Raw genomic sequence first — 25299 nt, 5'->3', positions numbered from 1 at the left:
GGTTAGATTGGGTGCGTTCGGACGACCATAGCGGCTGGCTGCCAGCAGAAATCGGCTGAGTGGTTGCATCCAGCCGTGATAGGGAAAGCTTAGTAAATCTCTCAGCGGCTGGCTTCCAGCGGTGACGTCTGACAGCTACTGCTGGCTCAGCTGTCCAGCCGCTGTGGTCGTCCGAACGCACCCATTGTCTATGTTTGGGAGTTAATGTGATTTGAGAATCGCCGAATTTATCACGCACTTTGCGCTGTATATCGACATCATTGATAGGATTTCTGGTGGTGAGGTACGCTATCTGTGTTGGCAGGACTCTACATTGGATTATTTGATTGAGTAGGATTTCTTGGGTGTTAATTATTCTGTGAAAATCACGCTGATTGCATTTTTCCACTGGGATATTATTAAAAATATATTCAAAGGATGTAGGTTGAGGTTGAGGGGTAAAGTTATTAGATGTTGAGGTTGTTTGACGGGTAGCAGAGACGTAGGTAGGTTGGTTATTGTTTGATTGTGTGATTGGTGGTTGCCTATGTGGTACAGTTGTTGTAATATTGGTTGGATGTTGGTTGTTTAAAGGTTGTGTTGATTGGTTGTTTAATGTGTGTGTAATTTGGTTGGTTGTGTTTGTTTGATTGTTGTTAGGTATATTGATATTAGGTTGGCTAGTTGTTGGTTGATTGAGTAATAGTTGGTTGTTATTGTTTGCTTGAATGTTTGGTGTTTGTGTCGAACGGCCAGTTGCACCCTTATCTCTCAGCAGTGCTGATATCAGGAAGTCCAACTTGTCGTCCGAGATTTTGTCTATAGAGTTGAGAAATGTGTCGATCACTTCGTCAGTTGTAGGTTGTGTACTGTCATGTGTTATTGTGGATATATTAGATGTGTTGATAGAACTAGTTTGTGATTCGTCATTCGTTGCTATATCGTTAAAACAATCGTTGTCATTTGTAGGTAAGTCATTGTTTTCGTCCTCGTTATTTTGTGTTTCAGTGTTATTTGTATTTGGGGGGTCGGGTGGTTTGCTTGGATCGACGGGCATTTTAGAAGTGGACCTTAGCAAACGGGTCTCCATGATGCTAATACGAGGGTCTGAGTTTTTAGAAGACACCTGTTCAGCTATACGTGGTGCAATGTATAGCTAGGTAGGGCCACCGGTCTATACAAACTTTTTTAACCCGCCGTTACACGCGTCTTCTATTGTGACGTGGTTGCACGCGTATGAGCGTCGCCCTCACCTACATAAATTCGACTTATTTCGAGAAAGAATGAATGTCAACATGTATAAATATAAAATGGGTTGTACTCACATATTGTAGAAATACTCGTAAACCAATTTTTTTATTAATTTAACAAAACAAAAGTAAAAATAATATAGATCAAAAGCAAGTTTTCTTAATTTTCAATTTCAGCAAGCCACTGAAGAAATTAACGTTCTTTACGCGAATTCATTTTACTAAAAATACAAATTAAAATTAACAACTGTTCTGAAGCTATTTCTTTGTGGCATTTATGTAATTAACTATCAATAGTTTGTATTTTGATAACGACGTCCGAGGTGGAATTCGAAACGTCAATAAAATTAATTTTTCAAGTTAAATTGTGGCTTATTTCCCAATTAGAATAGGTAAATTTAAAAATGGGTTCTTAACCAGTGGCGCACCTAGAATTCTCCTCTGGGGGGATAGGGGGGTTTGCTTGGGCACCGAAAGTTTTTTGTATTATTTGTGAAAGACAAGTTACATTTTCCTACCTTCTTTTATATATATTTCTCTATGCTCTGGGTGGGATTTTAACCCCCAAACCCGCCCCCTCGGTGTGCCACTGTTCCTAACCTAATCCAAACAATATTTTAATTAAACCTACCTAAATATTAAATAAAAACCTAAAAGTTTCTTTGAGATAACAGAAATGTGATTTCACCGTGATTGCACGCGCAGTGAGGAATTCCCTCACTTGAAGAGGGATGTCTCTTCTTTCAACTATCACACAGCACACTGACCGTCTGAAATATTCTATAACTTTTTCATACCCTCTCATGAACCATGCTAAAGGCATTCCTGGGTGCTTAAGGTTATCGTATTAGTTTACACAATTTCATTGCTTATAAACAAATATGGTGAGGGATTCCCTCATAGCGCGTGTAATGGCGGGTTAATTGGCTATGAGGTCCCTCGATGTATGTATTCTCGCGATATAATATTTAAAAACGAATCGCAGTCAAGTCCCGCCACAACGACCAACTGCTGAACGCTAACAGCTTAAGTGGGCGTGCCTTCTTACGGAGCAGCTCACCGGCCTACGCAAACAACAGTGTGACGTCGAACGGAAAAAAACCGGTAGTGGAAAAAACCCTGGGCGGGAATATTTCACTTGGCCGATTCGAGGTAAATAATATACCGATCGATATATGCAGTGATGAAAATCACAGCATACACGTCTTCGTAATCTTTGGAGCAGATTACAACGCTTTTATTCGCTTGTTTTCACTATACGGTAAAATACGCGGCTTGTTGTACAAGACAGAACGAGTCACGCTGTATGGCCTAGCACGTTGAACTTGCGATAAGCGGATAGCTGTAGCTAATCGGCAGATCGCGTCAACGTCTGTGCTGTAAGGTCACCTACGTGCTTATCGCTCAGAACTTGCTAACTAACTTAGTTAACCAACTGCCAGTGATGAACTGGAACACCAACCAACGACGGCCGTTTCGGTAAGCCACATTGTTTGATTTGCTTGTCTAGATAATGTTTAGAAGAAATGCGTTCAATGTGCTTCCCCGTTTAGGATTTTGTCCTCTTCAGGGTTTGAAGTGAATGTATTGTGTTGGCAGTAAAGCAAACAGTCCGAAAACCGCACTGGGGCAAGTGTCGTGTCCTGGTGTTTTTCCTTGGTGTTTAAATTTCATTTAAACATACGAAATAATTTAAAATATTTCGTCAAGGTCCATTTTCTTTAATGTCAATTTGTCATTATAATATATTTGTAAGTATAGTTTAAGATTAGCAGTGACAATGTGTAAGGACATGAAAACAATTCACCGTGCTCTGGACTGTCACAAAAAACTTCAACAAGAAAAGTCAGAAAATTATAAAAAAGTTAGATGAATTTTTTCTCTTGAAGACATACGTTGTTTCTAAAAGTTTGCACTCACAAGAAACAATACTTTGTTTCTCTCCAAGTTTTACATATTACTTTATGTAAAATAATAGTTTTTTACTGATCAGAAGCAATACTTCGTTTCTTCAAGTTTTTGTTCTCAAGATAACGCAATAACCTGACTGCAGATACTCCAAGAATTATAGTGAAAATTCTCAGATTGGACAACCTCACCCTTCACTCTCCACACCCTTTGGAATTTAAAGACGAACTTTTTTTCCGTTTTTATTTTAGTAAGTTTATGTCACGGACTAGTCAACATCTGTAAGTTTGTAAGTTAAGTTATTGTTATATTTATTTCTAAAGCTCAGCTAGAGTAGGGTTTTCAGGTTTTTTCATTTAACTATATATTTTTTGTACTCTTGTTCACTATTATTTTGTTTTTTCTCATTTACAATATACAATTGTCCTAGTTATACGTTCTTTTTAATTTATCTTTAGCTTTAGTGGAATTATATGTCAGCTCATTTTTCTCTTTAGTACCTTTGCCATCTACAGTATTTCTTTTGAGGCACAATATTGATATTTCGATATTAAAGCAAGAGCTCTTCTATTTACGATCCTGCACCTGTGCTTGTACATCTCTAATCCAAGATCTTTTCAAGATTTTTGGACACTTGGTTAACTCAATTGTTAACACAAGTTGTTTGGTCCTTCGAGCCGGATCTTAGAGGCTCTATTCTGCTCTAATCATTGTTTTCAATTTATTGCTCAAACACCGAAATTTCCACTTTGTGAAAAGTTCAAAAATTCCACTAAAATCGTCCTCAAACGTTTTCTCTAGTACCTCTGAAATCCTAAATCATCTGACAACACCACCCAAGCACCACAATAACGATAATCTTGTTCTAACTCATCCCAACTCACAAATTTCTTGCTAGACTCCCTTATTAGCGTTCCAGGTTTTCGAATATAGTGGGACAATTGTATATTAGATTTAATTGTTGGATTTAAAACAAACGGAAAATGGAGCTTGAAAAATCGTTAAAGTCACGGCGTTTAGCTAAGATTAAAATTACCAAAATAAGCAATTGGTTGACAAAGAATTTGGATGATTTAAATATTCACTCTGTACAGGAACGAATTGTTCATTTAAAGGAGGCCTACACTCTGTATACCTCTTCACAAGATTTGTTGGACTCTGAGGAAGATTATGACAATTCCTCAGAAGATTCAGATGTTATTGATAATTTATATTTTTCTATAATCTCAACTTTGCAAGATAAGCTGCGAAATTTTCAATCGCCCTCAAGTAATGAATCACACAATTTAAGTTCCGAATCAGTAGGTCACAACTCTAGTATTTCTCATAAAACAGTAAAACTTCCCGAATTAAAAATAAATTCTTTTAATGGCGACATTAACAATTTTCAAACGTTTCATCAAATTTTTTTAAGTATAATTGATTCAGACTCTTCTCTGTCAACTATTGAAAAATTTGTCTATTTGCGGTCGCTGTTACAGGGCGAACCATACAAACTAATAGAAAACTTGCCACTTGTTGCAACTAACTATCAGTTAGCTCTCACCACATTAGTTAAAGATACTCAAATAACAAATTGATTATTAAGAATTTGCTTTCTAAGATCATTGATTGTAAAAGTTTACAAAACAATGCCCATTTTTCACAATTGCGAGATCTACACATTTCTGTATCAAATGCATACAACTCTCTTTTGAACCTGAACCTCTCACCTGAAAAATTGTTAAATTTAATTTTGATATATCTGGTCTCTAATAAGTTAGACTTTAATACTCTTAGACAATTTGAATTTACCTCAGAAGGTGATCAAATGGATGACTTCAGTAAATTCTTAGAAAATATTAATGTTCGTGCCAAGCATTTGGAAAACTTACACTTAAACTCTCATTCGCCAAAACATGTAAAGCATTCTCTACACACTAGCTTTGATGATAAACAAAGCAGTTCATCGACTCAATCTGACTCTAACAATTCTTGTAGTTATTGTAAAAGAAAATATCACTCAATTTATTCATGTAACGATTTTAAAGCTCAGCATATTAACATTCGTAGAAATTTTGCCAAACAACATTCACTTTGTTTTAATTGCCTGGGCAGTAAACATTCTATCAAGGATTGCGTTTCTAAGAGAACCTGTTTTCATTGTGGACATAAACATCACACTCTTCTACATTTTGATTCTAATAAACCGGGTAATAAAGATCCTCAACCTCATAGACCTAACGTAAACATTGCAGAACAAAAAGAATCAGTCACTCTCTCAAGTAACTCCGAACATGCCGCTCCGATTCGTAATCAACCACGTTCCGATTCTCCATCGCAAAATAGGCCCTCTACTTCGAAACAAAAAGATTCAATAAGTTTAGCTACTTCTAAGGTTAATAATAGGGATTCTATTATATTATTGGGTACATTAGAAGCTTACATAAATTCTTCGAACGGGAAAAAAGTATTTGTGAAGGTATTGCTTGATTCAGCCTCTCAAATATCTTTTATTAGAAGCTCACTGTTAAAATTTTTAAATATTCCTTCACATCAACACATAGTAAAAGTTCGTGGAATTGGCTGTTTGTCTAGTGACTTCAACCAGGAGACCATAGTTCGCATAAATTCGGTATCTTCTAAGTCATATTTGGATGTTCGTTGTTTGGTTTTGGATCAGATCACATGCAAACTTCCTCAAGTAAGCATTAACGCAAATGAACTGAATATCTCTCCCGAAATAAAACTTGCCGATAGTAGCTTTTGCACTCCTTCAGAAATTGATATACTTTTAAGCGCAGAATATGTCAGTGACATACTTTTAGATAAGGTTATTCATCTCGGTAAAAATTTACCTATATTGCAAGATTCCACCTTTGGTTTTATTGTAAGTGGTCGCATACCAAATTCGTGTATAATAAAGAAACCCTCTCATAACATGTATGAAAATCACTTAATTACGTGTCATGCAAACAAAGACTTTTCGGAAGAAGAAAACTTATCGCAATTGCTTGAATCCTTTTGGGAATCTGAAGAAATCCCACTTTCCATCTCTAATAGCTCAATTCATCCTGCAGAAACTAACTTCTTACAGTCAGTAAAAATTCTTGATTCAGGTAGATATCAAGTGTCTCTAAACTTTAAAGAAATAGTCGATGACTTAAACGTCGGTAATTCTCTCTCTGTAGCAAAAAGTAGATTTTTTCAATTAGAAAAAAAACTACACTCGAATCCTGGTCTATTTGAAGGGTATAAAAAAATTATTGATGATTATTTAACAAATAATCAAATTCAACAAGTTCCGTTGGCTATTAGAACTCCTCAAAATAAGGAAAATTATTTTCTTCCACACTTTCCAGTACTCAAAGACAATTCCTCTAGTATTCGAGTAGTATTTGATCCCAATAGTTCTAGTTCTACAAATTTTTCTCTAAATAAAGTATTAGACAAAGGTTTTGTTTGCCAACCAGATCTGTTTCAAATTCTCGTTAGATTTCGTACCTTCCGCCAATCACTAACCTGCGACATAAAGGCTATGTACATGCAAATTAGTGTTTCTGAAAAGGATTGACATTTGCTCAATTTTCTGTGGCGTGATAATCAACGAGATCCTCTAAAATGTTACCAATTGACTCGACTCCCTTTTGGATTAAACTGCTCTCCTTTTATCGCAACACGTGTTTTAAAGCATATTGCAGAAAACAACTCAGATGCATCACTCGCATCACAAACTCTTTTATGCTCCACTTATGTCGACGACCTTCTCAGCGGCGCAGACACACCAAATGAGCTGGAGATACTCTTTTCACAACTTTCTTCATTGTTACAAAGGCATAATTTCTCTTTGCATAAAATACATTCTAACAATATAGAATTTGTAAATCGACACAACCTAAATCCACACTCTGAAGTGAATTTAAATTTGGAAAATTCATCTTCTAAAGTATTAGGTATTAAATGGTCTTCGAAAGAAGACACATTTTTTTTCTCTCCCCCGTGTATGGATTTTGAGCCACCACTCACGAAAAGAAAGATCTTAAGTGTGATTGCACGATGTTTTGATCCCTTGGGACTAATCTCACCATGTCTCTCAGCTGCAAAATTATTGTTGCAGAAGCTTTGGATTGCAACTCTCTCATGGGATGAGCCTATAAACGACTCTACTTTAATGAAAGAGTGGGACAAATTAGTTGAAAATTTTAGTTCAATTCAACAACTGAGTTTTCCACGTTGCTTAGTTTTAGATAAGGACGTTGTAAGTTTTCAGTTGCATACATTTTGCGACAGCTCAAATGTCATATTCGCCACTTGTATATATCTCAGAATACTCTATAATGATCAGTCAGTATCATCTCATTTGATAACATCAAAAAGTAGAATTGCTCCAATAAAACAAAAATTAACAATTCCGCGCCTGGAATTAAATGCAATTTTGTTAGGTGTTATTCTGACACAAAACGTTCTTCAGATCTTACACAATAGATTCACTATTTCAAGTACTCATATATACTCAGATAGTTTGATAGCTCTCACATGGTCGCTCTCTAAAAAATTCTCTTATACGCCTTATGTTCAGAACAGGGTAAATAAAATACGATCTATCAATGATACATTCATTTATCATCACATTGGCTCTTCGGATAACCCCGCTGATATTCCCACAAGATGTAAAAATCTAGTAAATGACTCAGACCTCTTTAAAATGTGGACGACTGGTCCAAATTTTCTAAGAAATCCAGAAATTGATTATTCTTCCTTTAAATTAATTCCTCTCACAGTGAATGTACCTGAATTACGTACAACACAAACCTCATTAGCTAATATCGTAAACAAGGATCTCGATAATGATACACTTGAACAGATTTTCTCTCGCTATTCAACATTCATAAGAATGCAACGTGTTTTGGCACAAATATTGCGGTTCATAACTAATCTTAAAAATAGAAGATTGTCAACAGCTCTAATTGTTGGACCCTTGTCTGTCGAAGAGATCCATAAATCCACACTCACTATTATTCAATACCTACAACTTAACGCATTCCCTAAGGAAATTTCAGAACTGAAAAACAATAAACCGCTCACGAATAAAAATTTCAGATCTTTGAACCCCTTTTATAACCCGTCGGATTCTACCCTAAGAGTAGGCGGTCGCCTTGAGAATGCAAATATTTGTTTTGACCAAAAGCATCCCATTTTACTTCCAGGAAAAAATTATATAGTCTCTCTAATGCTTCAAAATACACACATCTCATTAGGGCATATTGGTGCTCAATCAACTCTTTCACATTTCAGACTGAAATACTGGCCTTTGAATGGACTTCGTCAAGTCAAACAGGTCATTCACAACTGTGTCAAGTGTCACAGAATTTCCACGAAACCTTCCACGCAGCTTATGGCAGATCTGCATTATAATCGTGTGATTGGTACACGTCCGTTCCAGTATGTTTTTTTCATGTGAAATCATCTCACCTTCGTAAAGCTCCCGTATATAAAGTTTATATTGTATTTTTCATATGTACCACTTCCAAATGTGTTCATTTAGAGTTGGTGACTGGTCTTACTGCTGAAGCTTATATACTATGTCTCAAAAGATTCATAGCTCGACGTTCTGCACCATCATGCATTTGGTCAAACAACGCCACAAACTTTTACGGAGCCAAGAACGAGTTGCATGAATTATACGAATTATTTCTTAAACAAGATGTTTCAGATGAAATCAGAAATTTTTGCACAAGTAATTATATAGATTTTAAATTTGGTACCCCTTTGCACCCAGAACAGTTCGGACTTCACGAACGGGGAATCCAATCTGCAAAATATCATATTAAACGACTCATAGGTAAAGAGATTCTTACTTTTGAATCTTTCTATACAATTTTGTGCCAAATTGAGGCCATATTAAATTCTCGTCCAATCACCAAACTGTCATCTGATCCATCTGACCCTAGTTGTTTAACGCCAGGTCACCTTCTTATAGGCAAACCACTCATGGCACCTCCAGAAGTAGACGTCACAGACTCACCAACAAACAAGTTATCGATGTATCAAAGAATTTCTCAGATACAACAGCTATTCTGGAAGAGATGGTCAATTGATTATCTCAATTTACTTCAAAATCGCCCAAAATGGCAAAAACTCACAGACACACTTAAAGTTGGGGATGTTGTTTTAGTCAGAGACGATTTTTCCCCTCCACTTAAATGGAATATCGCTCTCATTACAGAATTAATTCTTAGTAAAGATGGATTAATTCGAAATGTTAGATTAAAATCTAGAGACAAATATTATACTCGCTCAATTCGTAAGATCGCCCGTCTCCCTATCGATACAGGGTACGATTAAATAGTAGTAGCCGTTATGTCTTGAAAATACATTGCTAACATTTAGTTTTTTGTTTTCTTCTTCTCTTCTCGGCGGTGGGGAGTATGTTTAAATTTCATTTAAACATACGAAATAATTTAAAATATTTCGTCAAGGTCCATTTTCTTTAATGTCAATTTGCCATTATAATATATTTGTAAGTATAGTTTAAGATTAGCAATAAGTGACAATGTGTAAGGACATGAAAACAATTCACCGTGCTCTGGACTGTCACAAAAAACTTCAACAAGAAAAGTCAGAAAATTATAAAAAAGTTAGATGAATTTTTTCTCTTGAAGACATACGTTGTTTCTAAAAGTTTGCACTCACAAGAAACAATACTTTGTTTCTCTCCAAGTTTTACATATTACTTTATGTAAAATAATAGTTTTTTACTGATCAGAAGCAATACTTCGTTTCTTCAAGTTTTTGTTCTCAAGATAACGCAATATTTTACCACCTGACTGCAGATACTCCAAGAATTATAGTGAAAATTCTCAGATTGGACAACCTCACCCTTCACTCTCCACACCCTTTGGAATTTAAAGACGAACTTTTTTTCCGTTTTTATTTTAGTAAGTTTATGTCACGGACTAGTCAACATCTGTAAGTTTGTAAGTTAAGTTATTGTTATATTTATTTCTAAAGCTCAGCTAGAGTAGGGTTTTCAGGTTTTTTCATTTAACTATATATTTTTTGTACTCTTGTTCACTATTATTTTGTTTTTTCTCATTTACAATATACAATTGTCCTAGTTATACGTTCTTTTTAATTTATCTTTAGCTTTAGTGGAATTATATGTCAGCTCATTTTTCTCTTTAGTACCTTTGCCATCTACAGTATTTCTTTTGAGGCACAATATTGATATTTCGATATTAAAGCAAGAGCTCTTCTATTTACGATCCTGCACCTGTGCTTGTACATCTCTAATCCAAGATCTTTTCAAGATTTTTGGACACTTGGTTAACTCAATTGTTAACACTTGGTTATGCCGGACGGTGGTGTCCAGAAGGCTAAAAGTCAACAGAGAAGAAAGTTTTGATGGATTGTTGTTGGCTCCATAGACATTTACGTGTACTGTCCGTGCTTTGCTCTAGACCAATCTCTCTAGAAACTTTTGTACAACGACAGGCAAGCCTGCGTCCCTCGTCGGCGGTCAGGAGGTGGCTTTTGAGCGCAGCGTGGACAGTGAGCGTTCGAGTGGAGAAAATAGTTGCGGCTATTTTCTTGGGACGAACAGGTATAATTGTGCAATGAAGTTGGGAAACCGCAAAAAACCAACTTCTCCCTGTTCGGGGTAGGGAAAAAGGATGTGCTACATGTGGGTACGGTAGGCTAACGGGGTAGCCTCAAGGATGTTTTCGTACTCCACCGGGAGTTCGTCAATGCATGTTTGCATTAGAGCGGACGGTACATGAATCTTTTTGTGTTTGGGCTTTCGGTGGAGTACGTGGCCGGAAGATGAACAGAAACATTTGAGAGATTCTTGTGTGTCGGAAGGGGGGCCGTTAATTACTTTGATTGTGAAGTTCCTGTTCAGAGAGTTTATTCTCTCGGTGATTTTGGGGGTGTTCGAGATGTTATGGATTTCGTTTGAGGGATATCGCCAGTGCTCATAGTTGCATCTACGCAAGATTCTACGTTCTGTTCTCAACAACCTCTCTTGTTTTTGTCTTGAACAAAGAGAGTAGATACATGATTTGTACTCCATGACGGGTCGAATAAAGGTCTTGTAAGTGTGAATGAGAGTCTTCTTGTGTGTCTTGCCAATTTTTCCCGAGAGAGCGTTGAGAAGTCTGGCCCTGTTCCTTACCCTATCGAAAGTTGCCTTTAGATCTGCGTCCCAGTTGAGAGTCCTGGTGAACAGTACTCCCAAATAGTTCGCAGTCGGGCTAACAACAAGCCTTTCTCCCAACAGTCTCAGTGGATATTGGTCGTCTTCATTGACTATGATTCTATTTGACACAGAAGGGGCGCGAAACACAATTGTTGTTGTTTTGTTCGCGTTCAGCGTGACTCTCCACTTACAACACCATTCGCCGACGCCGTCCAACAGAGCCTGGGCTCTTCTGAAGAGGAGTCTTGGGTTGTATCGAGAGGTTGTTGAGAGCAGAGTCGTGTCGTCTGCATAGAGAAACAGCCGAGTACCTGGGATATTTTGGTTAGTGATGTCGCTGTTGTAGATGATGTACAACAGCGGTGCTAGGACTGAACCCTGGGGAACTCCAGCTTGTGGAGTGAAGGGGGTGGACTTTTGATCGCCTATTTTAACTCTGACAGTACGGTTGTGGAGGTAGGAGTGTACAATTTTGGTAAATTGCAATGGTAGCCCGATGTCCAGAAGTTTCCGAACAAGCCCGTCGTGCCAGACCTGGTCGAAAGCCTTCTGCACATCCAGAAATGTGGCTATGGCGAATGAACCATCGTTGATGGTTTGAGTAACTTTGGTAGTGAAATCTATTAATGCATGTTTAGTAGATCTACCTGACTGGAATCCGTATTGGAATTTTGGTATGATATTGTGGTTTTCGAGAAAGTCATTGAGCCTCTCTTTTAGGATTAGCTCAAGAACTTTACCCAGAGTATTGATTAATGAAATTGGTCTATAGGATTCCACGTCGGTTGGGGGTTTGCCTTTTTTCAAAAGCATGATGGTGTTGGCCACCTTCCAAGGAGTAGGAAAGTGGCTGTTTTTGAGACATGCATTGAATATTTTAGTTAGAAGAGGAATGATACTCTCTGGAAGTTTTTTGAGGCACCTTCGGTTGATGCCATCAGGTCCGGGAGCGCTGTTTTTGCCGATTTGGCAAAAGCTCTCCGTTTCCCTGTTTGTGAGGGGGTCCATGATAGGATCATAGACTGGAATGTAGTGGTTGAGAGTAACATTTACAATGTATTCTGTGTTGAATTTAAATATGCGATCAAAGTTCGGGTTATCTGGAGTTTGAAAATTGTTTTGAAGCGAATTTCTGAATGCTTCGGCTTTCCCTTCTGGGGAATTGACTATGTGATTGTTGACCAACAGATGGGATGGTTGAGATAGTTTTTGTTTTGTTAGGACTTTGAATTTTTGCCAGAATTTACCTCCGTCTCTGTAGTCCAGTTTTGGGGTAGTATCTTCCCACCGGCGAGCCGTTAGGACAGATATCTCCCTCTTTATCCTGGCACAGATCCGGTTGTACTCTGTTTTGATTAGTAGGTTTCTGTTGGCCTTGTATTGACGTAGAAGACGTCGTTTTTGTTGGATTTTGGCAAAGATGTATTGTGGAAGTGCCGGTGATGTATAGGTTATTTGTTTGAGTGGAATTGCGTGCGTGATCGCCTCAGTGATGAGGTTCTCGATTTCGGTTGCACTGGTGTCGATACTATCGTTAGTGTCGAGTTCGCCTAACATAGGGAGATTTTGTGTGATGAAGTTTTGGAATTCAGTCCAGTTAGCGTGACGATAGTCTCTTATAGATCTTGGAGGGTTTGGTTGTTTTGGAATTAGTATGTCGGTGTCGACAAGAAGAGGTAAGTGGTCTGACGTTATTGAATCGCCTATGTGGCATCTATCCCCGAACCGATCCAGAATGTTACTAGTAACTAGGATGTGGTCGACAATAGAGGCCCCATTGGCGTTCAAAAACGTGAATTCAGTGTTGGTGATTCTTGAAATGGGAAGGTCTAGTAGATAATCCGTGAGGCGGATGCCTTCTGGGTTTAAACGGTGATCACCAAACTGAGTGTGTCTACAATTTAGGTCACCCATCAGCACGGCCTTGCTAAGCGTTGAAAAATACTCAAGCAAGTGCCTGCTGAGTGGCTGACCCGGGTGTTTGTAGTAAGAGACTATCGTGAGGGTTTCGTTATTGGGGATATGCACGTCAATTGCCAGGAAGTCCACATCAGGTGGACGAAAATTTTGTGGGAATGTGTGTGTGGTGTGCGGTATTCCGTGTTTCACGAGAATACCATTCCCACGTGAAACCTGACAGCGGCTTCGATGGATGATCGAATATCCTGCGAAGTGTGGATCGCTTTTCGACAGAGTATCTGTGAGTGCGAGGATCTGGATGTTGTGCTTCGACAGGATATTCTTGATGAGGGGTCTCTTTTTGGAGAGACCCTGACAGTTGACTGTGCCTAGGGTGAAATCCATAAAGGGAGGGTTTTAGTGGTTGGAGCGGAATGCCACCGTGACATTGCTCCCGTACCCGTGGACCACTGTCGAGTGGTCGTAGACTTGGCTAATTAGATTAGCCGTGATTGCAGCGATATGTTCGCGAAGTTCGGGCAACAGGTTCAGTAGCAGAGCAGTCTGAATCGACAGGATGTTTTTCGTTTCCGTTGGGAGTTCGAATGGAGGGAATGATCTTTCATGGATTTGTGGTTGCCGCAGTGGGGGCAGACGAATGCTTTTTGAGGGCATTCGTCGATAGAGTGTCCGTTAATGCAGCATTTGCTGCAGTATTTTGGGGTGGGGATTGTAGGGTCGGAGCCATGTGGAAGTTCGGCATTGTAGATTTCGCCGTCGAGTGTTATGCCTCGGCTCAAAGCAGATGTGAATTTCTCCAAGGATTTGGTCACCACCTTGATCACCTTAGAGTCTTTGCCTGTTTTGTAGGCTTTGACTCTCCACAGTCTTTCGACTGGGAATTGTTGTTCGGTGAGCAAGTCGGTGACCTCCTGCTCAGAATAATCCACATCGATACCAGTAATGCAGAGGAGGTATGTGGGCTCTTTAGTGGAAGTATTTGCATTTCTGCTACGGCTGTGAACCGTAACCATGGTTTGGCCAGTTGCTGTGTGGATAGCTTTTTCTATCTCCCCTGCATTTATCGGATTGAAAAGTCGAAGGTGTGCAATGCCATGAGAGAGTACTTTACAAGAATGGATTTTGTTGGCTAAGAGAGTGGTGGCATTTATTTGCCGAAAGAAGGTGCGTTTGTTACACAGATCTTTTGGGAGATCTTTGATAAGATATTCGGACAGAGTAGGATCGTTTATGGCGTTTATGACATTTTGGTTTCTGGCTTGAGTTTTGGGGCGTGGATTGGCTGCGGCATTGGCATAAGACATTTGTCTTAGTTGTCTTCTTTGGAAGACGAAATCGTTGGGTTCAGGATTGTTGGAAGCGCTGATGGATGCTTGTTGTTGAGAGGGTTGCTGTTGCGTGGGTTGTTGTTGAGATTGTTGGGGTGCTTGTTTAGACGGTTGGGTGAGAATTTTTGGTATAGCACCCTGCCTGTTCCGAGTGCTCTGACGCTGAGAACCAGCCTGTGCTGGTGTTAAAGGCGGAAAATCGTGTGCATATCGCTGCAGAAGGGGGTTGGAGGCGTCGTCCCGCTCGACGCGGAGGTAGGCCTCGCGATACTTATCGCGGACGATTTGCATCTCCGCGCTAAGCGTCTCGAGGTCCAGCTCCGCCGTGACACGGTTGTAGCCTCTGGGTGGTGGTACAGTGCCTTCCTGTTGCAAGGAAGCGAACTGGTTGGCTGTATTGGTGGCTGTAGTGGTGGTAGTAGTGGTGGCAACGTTTGTCGAGGTCGTCGTCCGAGGACGAAGCGACCGGGTGGAACTGACGGACCTTACTGATGAAGGCATGACAATTGGGAGGATGCAAGTCTAGCGATCGGAGGGCACCTCAGCCTCAAGGTGTTCTGGGGGGTAAACCCCAGGGATAAAGGTGGCTTGTCCACCCCTCCATGCTTTTCCGGCGTTAGACAGTGACTATATCTACCTGATGGGTGCAGTTTACCCTGCTGCTGGTGGGTCCCTCGTTGTAAGCCTTTTTCGCGGTTAGTTTGGCCCCCTTACTCGCACTTGTTCTTGGAGCCGTATGTGAACACTAGGTAGAGTTCGGGGCGAGCGAACTCGCTCGAGCCCAGGGCCAGAGTATTCCTCTGAAACCCCGCAATCCGTCTACCTTTTTGGTTTACACGGCCAAGCGTCGTTGGTTTTTCACACTGAGTCCAAACTAATCGCTTAGGGCTAACCGTGCGCCGCTTCTTCAGCACTTGGTGCTCTCAGGCTTCTCGCTGTTCGTCGGTAAGAGTGGGGTGTGCTAGCAGTGACCTTACTCTTCGACGACCGGATCGAGAATGCCGTTTCGGTAGAGATTCGCCACCTTTTATAGCTTTGAATCGCTACCAAAAACAAAGGATTATGCGGGCGGAGCCTAAGCCGTGCATAAATGCGTGCCATTGGTGACAGGGTGTTGCAAGATTCGAAAAAGAAAAAAATAATAAAATATAATATGTGTTATGATATAATATACAATACATAGTTATGAAGGTACCAAGAGTATTATAAGGATAATAACACTAGAGGCAATGGTGTGTATCCCGAGAGATATACATTGACCAAAAACATTATTATTTGTAATACCTCTGGTGCCTTCAACATTTCATGTCCAACTAAATAATTTTTATATGCGAAAAATTTAAATGAATTTTCATTAAATTAGTTTTTAAATAATAAGTACATTTACCAGCAATAGTAGTAAAGTAGTAGGGTTTTTCATTCACAGTCATTTGTTTCGGCTCCTGTCATATTATCATATAATCTGTGTATATATTATATTAAGATTATACAACATATGACAACAGCTCGAAACAAATGAAAATCGATGAAAAGCCCTATAACCATAGTTTTACTTAGGTTGTTACTTTTCAACTTAACAGTATTTAACCATCTATTTAAATTTAATAAGCCCTAGGGCGATATTTTTAAAAATAAGGGAAATATATCATATTTAACTGACTTAACATCATGTCCTTATTTGATAAGTAATATACCAGTCGGACATTATCCGCTGGGAGCGTTAACTTTGACACTTGGTCGCGTGGTACACTGCAAAACACTGTGGGACGATCTTATGTGTATTCCTTATGAGAGATTTGCAAAAACAAGAGAATATTCAAAATATTACTATTAATTTTGTACAAGTGTATCAATACATCATAAGAAATTTGCTATAAATACTCTGTATGGTAGAAAATGTGTGATATAATACATAAATATAATTTCGATATACAAACTTAGGAAGAGATTTTTAGGTTAACGCCAGAAATGTGAGGTTACGACTATCCGGACTCTCATTGTTAGAACTTCGTAAATGTAAACAAAAGTTGCAAAGCCAGAATTTGCCCAATCTCAAGCCTTTTTAATTCCTATAAAGTTGAACTGTTGCTTCCTCTGCTTAAGTATAATGTTTTAACATAATACCACCATAATTCGGTCTTAAATTTTTATGAAATATAGTTTTTTAGTGGTATTCACCAAGCAAAGTTCACAAACTTTTGTGGACCATTCTGTTTTGTATGAGGTTACGACTATCCGGACTGTCATTTTTAGAACTTCGTAAATGTAAACAAAAGTTGCAAAGCCAGAATTTGCCCAATCTCAAGCCTTTTTAATTCCTATAAAGTTGAAATGTTGCTTCCTCTGCTTAAGTATAATGTTTTTAACATAATTCCACCATAATTCGGTCTTCAATTTCTATGAAATATAGTTTTTTAGTGGTATTCACCAAGCAAAGTTCACAAACTTTTGTGGATCATTCTGTTTTGTATAATAAAAATGGTAATGTGCTTTGCCCCGGATTGTACACAATATTGTGAAAGAGGGATATGTAGATTCTTTGTTGTTCCAAAAGATCTGGTTGAAAAGAAGAGGTTGATTTCATTACTATGATGAGAAAATATAGTGAAAAGAAGGAACTGAATTTATCGTTTTATAATAATTGATTCACAGACTTACAGATAGGGAACCATCTGCCTATTCTTTGTTGGTTTGCTCTTGCCACTTTGTAAATTGTGACCAACAAAATGGCCCAACAATAATTTTTGAGCACAACAAAGCCAAAGGTTTTTTGACAGACAATCAACCTTTACATCCAAATTAAGAGAATAAAGTAAGTAATTTTACTTATGTTTGTGTTAAAAATTCTATTACAATGTTGCAGAGTGCAAATATGCTACTTTTTAGAATTTGTTTTCAAGGACCCTGTCCTCAATCGGGGAAATAAGTCGGAGTCGTAAGTCCCCCAGAAGGGCCTCCGACTTATAACATGCAAGGGGCTACTCAGTTCACCCCCGGCCTATTGGGTCCTCGTCCAAGTCCTCTGGGTTAAGGCAATGGCAACTTGCCATGAGATTTGGGTTTTGCACCATGGGCCTTAATAAAGGCCAGTGCATTGTGTATCGAGTTCTAAAAAGAACTCGATACAAGTTTTCTTACATTAAAAATAAACCTAAAATAAAAATACTGCTACTACTGCTACGTTGAAGAGTTGTACTGAGTTCTGCCAACCCAGAACTCAGTACAGTCCTTACACTTAAGGACTACGGCTTATCTTCTATGAGACTTTGGTTGGTTCTAAAAAGAACCAAACAAAAACACTAATACTAGAACTAAAACTAATAAATAAAACAACTGTTTTGCTTGTGGAACTACCCCAGACCACAGAGTCAGGGCAGGGTAGAGTGCAGCGCCCCAGGCTGACGGGACAAGCCCGTGCAGGCCGGAGGACGACTGCCGACTGAGATGCCGAGGTTTGGACTAGAGTCTGTAGCACCCAAAAAGAAATTTCGCAAGGCTATGATTGGCCACAAAATCCCGGCTTGCGATTGGTTAGAAAGCTGACTGTGATCATAACATTTAACCTAGAATTTAAATTTTAGTTGACAGTTGTTTGTTGTTTTAATGTATGTGCAATATCCAATAAAAATAAACAAAATATAGAACAATAATAATTATTATATAATGATTTATGATTTCCTAAAGAAATATATGCTTTAGAAAGATGTAACATATTTAAATAGAAAATGAGATGTAAAATCTTGAGAACCCAAGAGCTGCTTGTCTGAAAGCAAAATAAATGAAACTGAGGGCATAGATAGATAACATTTTACTGGTAAGTAATGAAATATTTTAGAGATTTTATTTTTTTTTAATAAAAATAAATAATTTTAAAAATAAATAAAATAAAATTTTAGAGATATAAAGAATCTATAAAGCCTGTCACATTAAAAAATAATTGCTTGAAATACAGAAATTACTACAGAAATGTTAATTTTCTAATCAGATATACTATTTTTAGAAAGACAATGAATAAAATATCACTGAATATGAGAAGATAGTTCATCAAAAGTTGGCGATGTGTTAAAGAACAATTTTGCTGCATCGAACAATCATAATCGCTGCCGTCAGTCATACAAAGTAAAAAGTAAACTGCGAAAGTTTAGTCCTATCAAAATTTAACTATGGTGATGTTGTGTATGGGCCATTCCACGAATATATGTCTGTTCCAGACCATCGCGACAACGAATATTTTAGTGTGCAACATAATAAGTACGAAAGTAAATGGCTCTAAAAATTATTCCAATAAACAAGAATGTAATTTGCAATTTAGTTTCGTACTTCTTATGTTGCACACTAACATATTCGTTGCCGCGATGGTCTGGAACAGACATATATTCATGGAATGGCCCATATGGACATTGTATTCGATCAGATGACAGGAATAATTCAGGGGGTTCAAAAGCCACCAGCCTATTTGTCACAAATTTAAAACATGTAAAATGGTTGAGCATGGAAAAGAGAAGATTTCTACATGCTGCTTGTCTGTTCCACAAAATTATAAAAAACTCACTACCAACATATCTTTTTAAAAAAGTTATACAGTGATGAGTGCCCTAATAACCGGCAAAATAACGCAAAGGTGGAAAACATTAAGTTGTGAGATAAACAGAAATGAAATTAGTGGAGGTGGGAGATTTAGCGATAAAAACTTATAAGTTTACATTTTACTTATTGTTTCCCACCTTTAGACGTATCAGATGAGTATTTCAACTAAAACTGTCACAGTGGCAGTTGCCAAACTCGTCCGATACATCTAAAGGTGGAAAACAATAAATATAATATAAATGTATAGTGATGAAAGGGTTGCCAATGCGAGTCCATTATACAATTGGATATGGTAATTGAGTCAATACTCGCAATCTTTAGTTTGTATTTTTATTAGTTGTTACATAATCGTGGGGCAACCGGTTTCGAGTCTTACAATATATGACTCATCATCAGGCCCAGTACAAAAAAGTCTTCTCAATACAAACTACAAGCTAAAAAACACAAAACGAGAGACATGTACACATATATATATAAAACATAAAAACAACTTTGTCTTGGTTTTAATCACACACCATGAAGCCAAGCAACTGTGTAGTATTGAACTCAACCTTCCATAGTATGTAAAGATGAGACTTATTGTCATTGGGAGCGACCAATCTGATGAAAATTGCTTGGTATATAATTTTAATATATATACTACCATCATTCCTCAACTAGTTAAGGGATGATGGAGTTCTGACAAGATAGTATGCGATCAAAAGACATAATATAAAGTTATTAGTAATTGGTATGTACTTACATAACAGCCATTGAAACTTCCACAGCTAAAGATGTACATGCAGTCACCAGCTCCCATAAGGATAGTTGATCGATCAAACAACCTTTAGTCTCTTATATTGTAAGTTGTGTTCAATGTGGAACTTGGAAAAGAAAAATTCTTATGTTCCCAAAGATGTGTGTTTTATATCCTTCACAGTTGTTTTTTGTCAGGCTTAGCCGTTGTTTTTATATGTTTTATGTTTAGTAAATTTAAAAAATATTTAATAATTTAATATTGGAACAACACTCACAAAAATTCCACATACACAAATTTTAAAAAAGTTTTTTGGTTGCCAAGACTTTTTATTTTATGTCATATTTTAAGGTTGTGTTATTAGATTTCCCCTTAGACAAGGAAAGAGAGAGTGGACGGGTAACGCTCGTTTAACCCAGCGTTAAAAAAGTGAAGCCACTTTTCGATGTGTCCGCCATGTTTCTGGTGACAAACAATAGATGTTACACCAGTTTTGTTTTTGTGTTTTTTTAAAAAAAGTGAATTGAACACCGATATTTTTTTATTTAACAGAATGGTGGGTTGTGCGTATATTCTTTGTAAAAATCGCAGTGAGCAGAAAACACCAGGAATATCGTGTGTGTGTGTGTGTGTGTTTTGTTTTATGGCACTGGAACTAAGCCAATTAGCCAGTGTGGAATATCGTTTCATAGGTAAATATTTATACTAGTGCAATTAGGTATTAACAAATTTTACTTTATATTTCAATTTTAAACGTCAAAACCAATTTAAATTAGTATTTTAAGCAAAGGTGATATCTAAATAAGTAAATAAGCATGCTAAATAGGCATAGTTATTTCAGTAATTGTATTATAATTAATAATTTTCGACATTTCATTCACACGCCATGATCATTTACCAGTGGCGGTGTGCGTTGAGGGTTAAAATTCCATAAAAAATAAATTAAATTTCTGAGCATTCTTTTTTTAGGCAATACCATTGTTTATATAGTAATATTACTATATAAACAATGGTATTACCACGAGGTATTTTCAATAACTCGTGGCATTACAATGTGTAGGTATAAAAGCGGTCATTAAAAGTATTACTAAGTAATTAGTTTTGTTTATTAGTATCTAAATTAGTAGTTTAAACTGATGTTATGTTTTTACAGATTTCCTCTTAATAATAAAGAAAGAACAAGTGAATGGCTTCAACAAATGAATGCTGTTAACTGGAAGCCCACAAAATTCAGTAGACTATGTTCTAAACATTTTGAAAAAGAATGGTTCCAAACAAGTGATGACAAAACCTGTTTATTAGATAGTGCGGTTCCCACTATATTTGAAGGGATTAAAAAACGAAGAAAGGTAACCTTTTATAGCAATTAACAAACTAAGTTTTTTTTACCATTTTTGGTATACAATTTTGTTTCTAATAATTGAAAATATTCAGTTAACTATTAGATATAAACGGGTCTACCCCAAAATCCCCACAGCCAAAATCCTGACGGCGAAAATACGGACACGCCAAAATCCCGACAGGTTTGATAACTTTATTTTTAACATATAATTACATTTATTTCTTGTTTTTATCTGTTTTTTATTTTTTGTTACTAAACAAAAGTATTAACAAAAGTAGTGGTCGGGATTTTTGCTTATGCGAGGATTGTTGCATGTCGGGATTTTGGCCTGTCGATATTCTGGCTTGTCGGGATTCTGGTGTGTCAGTGTTTTGGCCGTCAGGATTTTGGGCGGCACCGGATATAGACAACCCTCTAAACATAAAATGTCTTATATTTTCAAATTACCCACAATAAAGTTCAGAATCTCTTTTATACTTCCATTACACCCTACTGCTAGACAGAAGTGTTTGTTTTAATAACCTGAAGAGCACAGGTCATTAGCACATATTTTTTTTTAATTCAATACATCATACATCTTTTTTAAAGTTTTAATTTTGACAACTTATTGGGTTGTGGTTAACATATATGAACTATAGACCCTTCACCTCTTTCAATCTTGGTTATTATGACTGATACAGCTCCAGAAACTATGTTCTGAATTTAATAACTTATTTCCTTGTTTTAGCCCTCTAAGAGATCTCATTTGAAAAAAAGAAAATCTGAAATTTCAACCTCCTTGGTGGAGACCCCATCAACTTCAGCCCAGGGAGGAGATGAAACTCCACGCAAGAAAAAATTAAGAAGAAAACTATTTGAGGTACAAATGAAAAGTACAAAGAAAATCAGACAATTGAATCAAAGAGTTAGACGGTTAAAAAAACGAGTTGTGTCCCTGAAACAGATCACTAAAGAATTGAAAACAAGAAATTTATAAGTTCTGAAAACGCAGTTTTATTTGAGAATATGCCGGATATTGTTAAAGAGTTGCACAAACGTAAGGTAGGAAAAGCAAACAAATATTCACCCGAATTAAGAAAGTTCGCTATCACATTGTGTTTTTTTTCTCCAAAAGGTTATGATTATGTTCGGAATGTGTTTCAGACTTGCTTGCCCCATAGGAGCACCATTGGGAAATGGTTTAAAACTATTAATGCTGACCCTGGTTTCACTTCTGAATCCTTTGATGTATTGAAAAAATATGTAGAGTCTTCACCTAAGCCCATTTTATTAAGTCTTCTTGTAGATGAAATATCCATTCGAAAACATATAGAGTGGGATGGTAAAAAGTTCCATGGGTATGTCAACTATGGGATTGATTTAGAGGATGACAGTAATTCAATGGCAAAAGAAGCTTTTGTGCTAATGGCTGTTAATATTAATGGCACTTGGAAGTTACCACTTGTTTTTTTTTAGTTGATGGCTTAAGTGGTACCCAAAAAAGTACTATTGTTTTTCAATGCATTAAATTGGTTTCTGATTCTGGGGCCCGTGTTGTGAGTTTGACATTTGATGGTGCTGCTGCAAATGTGGCAATGGCAAATATTTTAGGAGCCAATAGTAAATTTGAAACATTAAAAACACATTTTACTATTAATAATGAAAACATTTATATTTTTTATGATCCAAGTCATATGATGAAGTTAATACGCAATGCTTTTGGAGACAAAAAACACATAGTTGCTGGAGACGGCCGTAGAATTAAATGGGGTTTTATTGAAGAATTAAATAAACTCCAAGAATCTGAAGGGTTACATTTGGGCAATAAACTTCGCAAAGCCCACATACATTTTTTTAAACAAAAAATGAAAGTGCGACTTGCTGTTCAATTGTTAAGTGCTTCTGTTGCTGATTCACTGTCTTACTGTGAAGAACAACTGAATTTAAAACAGTTTATAGGGTGTCAGGGAACCATTAAATTCATAAATATTATTAATAACTGTTTTGACATTTTGAACAGCAGGTCCCTAATTCCACCTGGGTATAAAAAGGCACTTTGTGAAAAAAATATTATCAAAACTAAAGGTTTCATTGAAGAGAGCATTACTTATATTTCAGAGTTAATGTTTTTGGATGGTGAGTTAGTGGTAGAGTCTAAAAAAAAAACTGGGTTTTTAGGTCTGATTATATCACTAAAAAGTGCACTGGCTCTTTACAATGACCTTGTTGCTGAAAAAAAGCAAATAATATACTTACCCTTATATAAGGTAAGTCAAGATCATCTAGAGTTATTTTTTTCTTCAATAAGATCCAAAGGAGGTTGGAATAACAACCCAACTCCTCGGCAATTTGCTGCAGCTTATAAGCGGCTTATTGTAAGAGCAGAAATTAGAGACGGGGGTTTAGGAAATTGTATTCCACTGGATGCCATTCCAATTTTGACTGGGTCCAGTAAACTTCAAACACCAGTGGAAAACCTTAATCTATGTCTCACGGAACCTGAGAAGGATCAGGATGCTGTCGAACTTATTTCGTGTGAACATGATTATATCATGAATACACGTGTATTAAATAATTACACTAAGCAAATTGTTAAATATATTGCCGGGTTTGTGGTACACTCTTTGACAAAACACATTAAATGCGAATACTGTGTTCAAGAATTAGCTGGGGATTCGCAAAATTTTTTAAATTCTTTAATTACAAAAAAATCTCGTGGTGGTTTAACTTATCCATCAAAAGATGTAATAGAAATTTGCAATATTTCAGAACATTTTGTAAAACTGTATGAAAACTCATTACATACAAATAAAATTGTTGATATTATAAAAAATAAAATTATGTTCGAATGCATTCAGCTGCAATTGTTTAAAAATCTTAAAGACCATGTATTAACATCAACAACGAATCATATATACTTTCTAATAGAATCTATAATTTTAAAATATTTGAATATTAGAATTCATTTCATTACAAAAAGAAGATCAGAAATTATAGATCCTCTTAGAAATCGTTTAACAAAAGCAATTTTGTTCCAAGGTCAGTAGTAAATTAGGACTTACCCATTAACGCCCAATTTTTTGTTTTTAATTTAAAATTTTACTTAAACACATAATTATCAGTAATCTTGTTCTTAATAAGGAAATATTCATGAAATTACTGTATATCTTAGCATTTTTGAATTATGCTGGGCTTTAGGTCGTCATAATTGAAAGTATGGTGTATTCCACGAATATACGACTGTTTTGGATTATCGCGACAACGAATATTTTAGTGTGCAACATAAGAAGTACGAAAGTATTTTGCTCTAATAATTACTCCAATAAACAACAATATAATTTGCAATTTACTTTCTTTCTTAATATTTTGCACAGTAAAATATTCGTTGTCGCGATAATACAAAACCGTCGTATAGTCATGGAATGGGGTATATGTATGAATGAGTTTAAAACCACTACGAGAACTAAAATTTTTATGTACCTCTAATGAAAATAAGTTTATTATGTATTTATAATAATGTACCAGACAATTTTTACACAGTATATCGTGGGGGCTACAAGTAGAATGCACTAAGTTGAAAAATAACTTTAAAAGTCATAAACAAGTTGAAGTCTAAGTGAATGTCATAATTTTAAATTAAAATTGTTTAACTGCATCAAAGAAAAACAGCACATTTGAAGAATTAATAGCAATGACATGTTCTTAACAGTTTTGTTTATTTATTATTCTTACTCGGAAATAAGCCACAATTTAACTTAAAAAAATGATTTTATTGACGTTTCAACCTCCACCTCAGGTGTCGTTATCAAAATACAAAATATTACTAAATTAAACAAAAATGTTGTTGCTTAGTATAAAAATTTCTTCTAATTTAATCTGACTTATTGATATCGGCAATTCAGACATATATTATACATTTTAAAGTAGAAGACTTTAAAATGATATTGCCAATATTTGTGAATTGCGTTCCTGGGATGACTTTATTGAAAGATAGTTCATTTCATTATCAATATCGGTCACAAAAAAATATAATAACATGTGATTTGTCTTGAAAAAAACAACCACATGCAATGGTGACAGTAAAATTCTCG

Source organism: Diabrotica virgifera, chromosome 9, assembly GCF_917563875.1.
Source record: "Diabrotica virgifera virgifera chromosome 9, PGI_DIABVI_V3a".
Lineage (NCBI taxonomy): Eukaryota > Metazoa > Arthropoda > Insecta > Coleoptera > Chrysomelidae > Diabrotica > Diabrotica virgifera.
The sequence above is the reverse complement of the archived record's forward strand: the minus strand, read 5'-3'. Positions refer to the sequence as shown.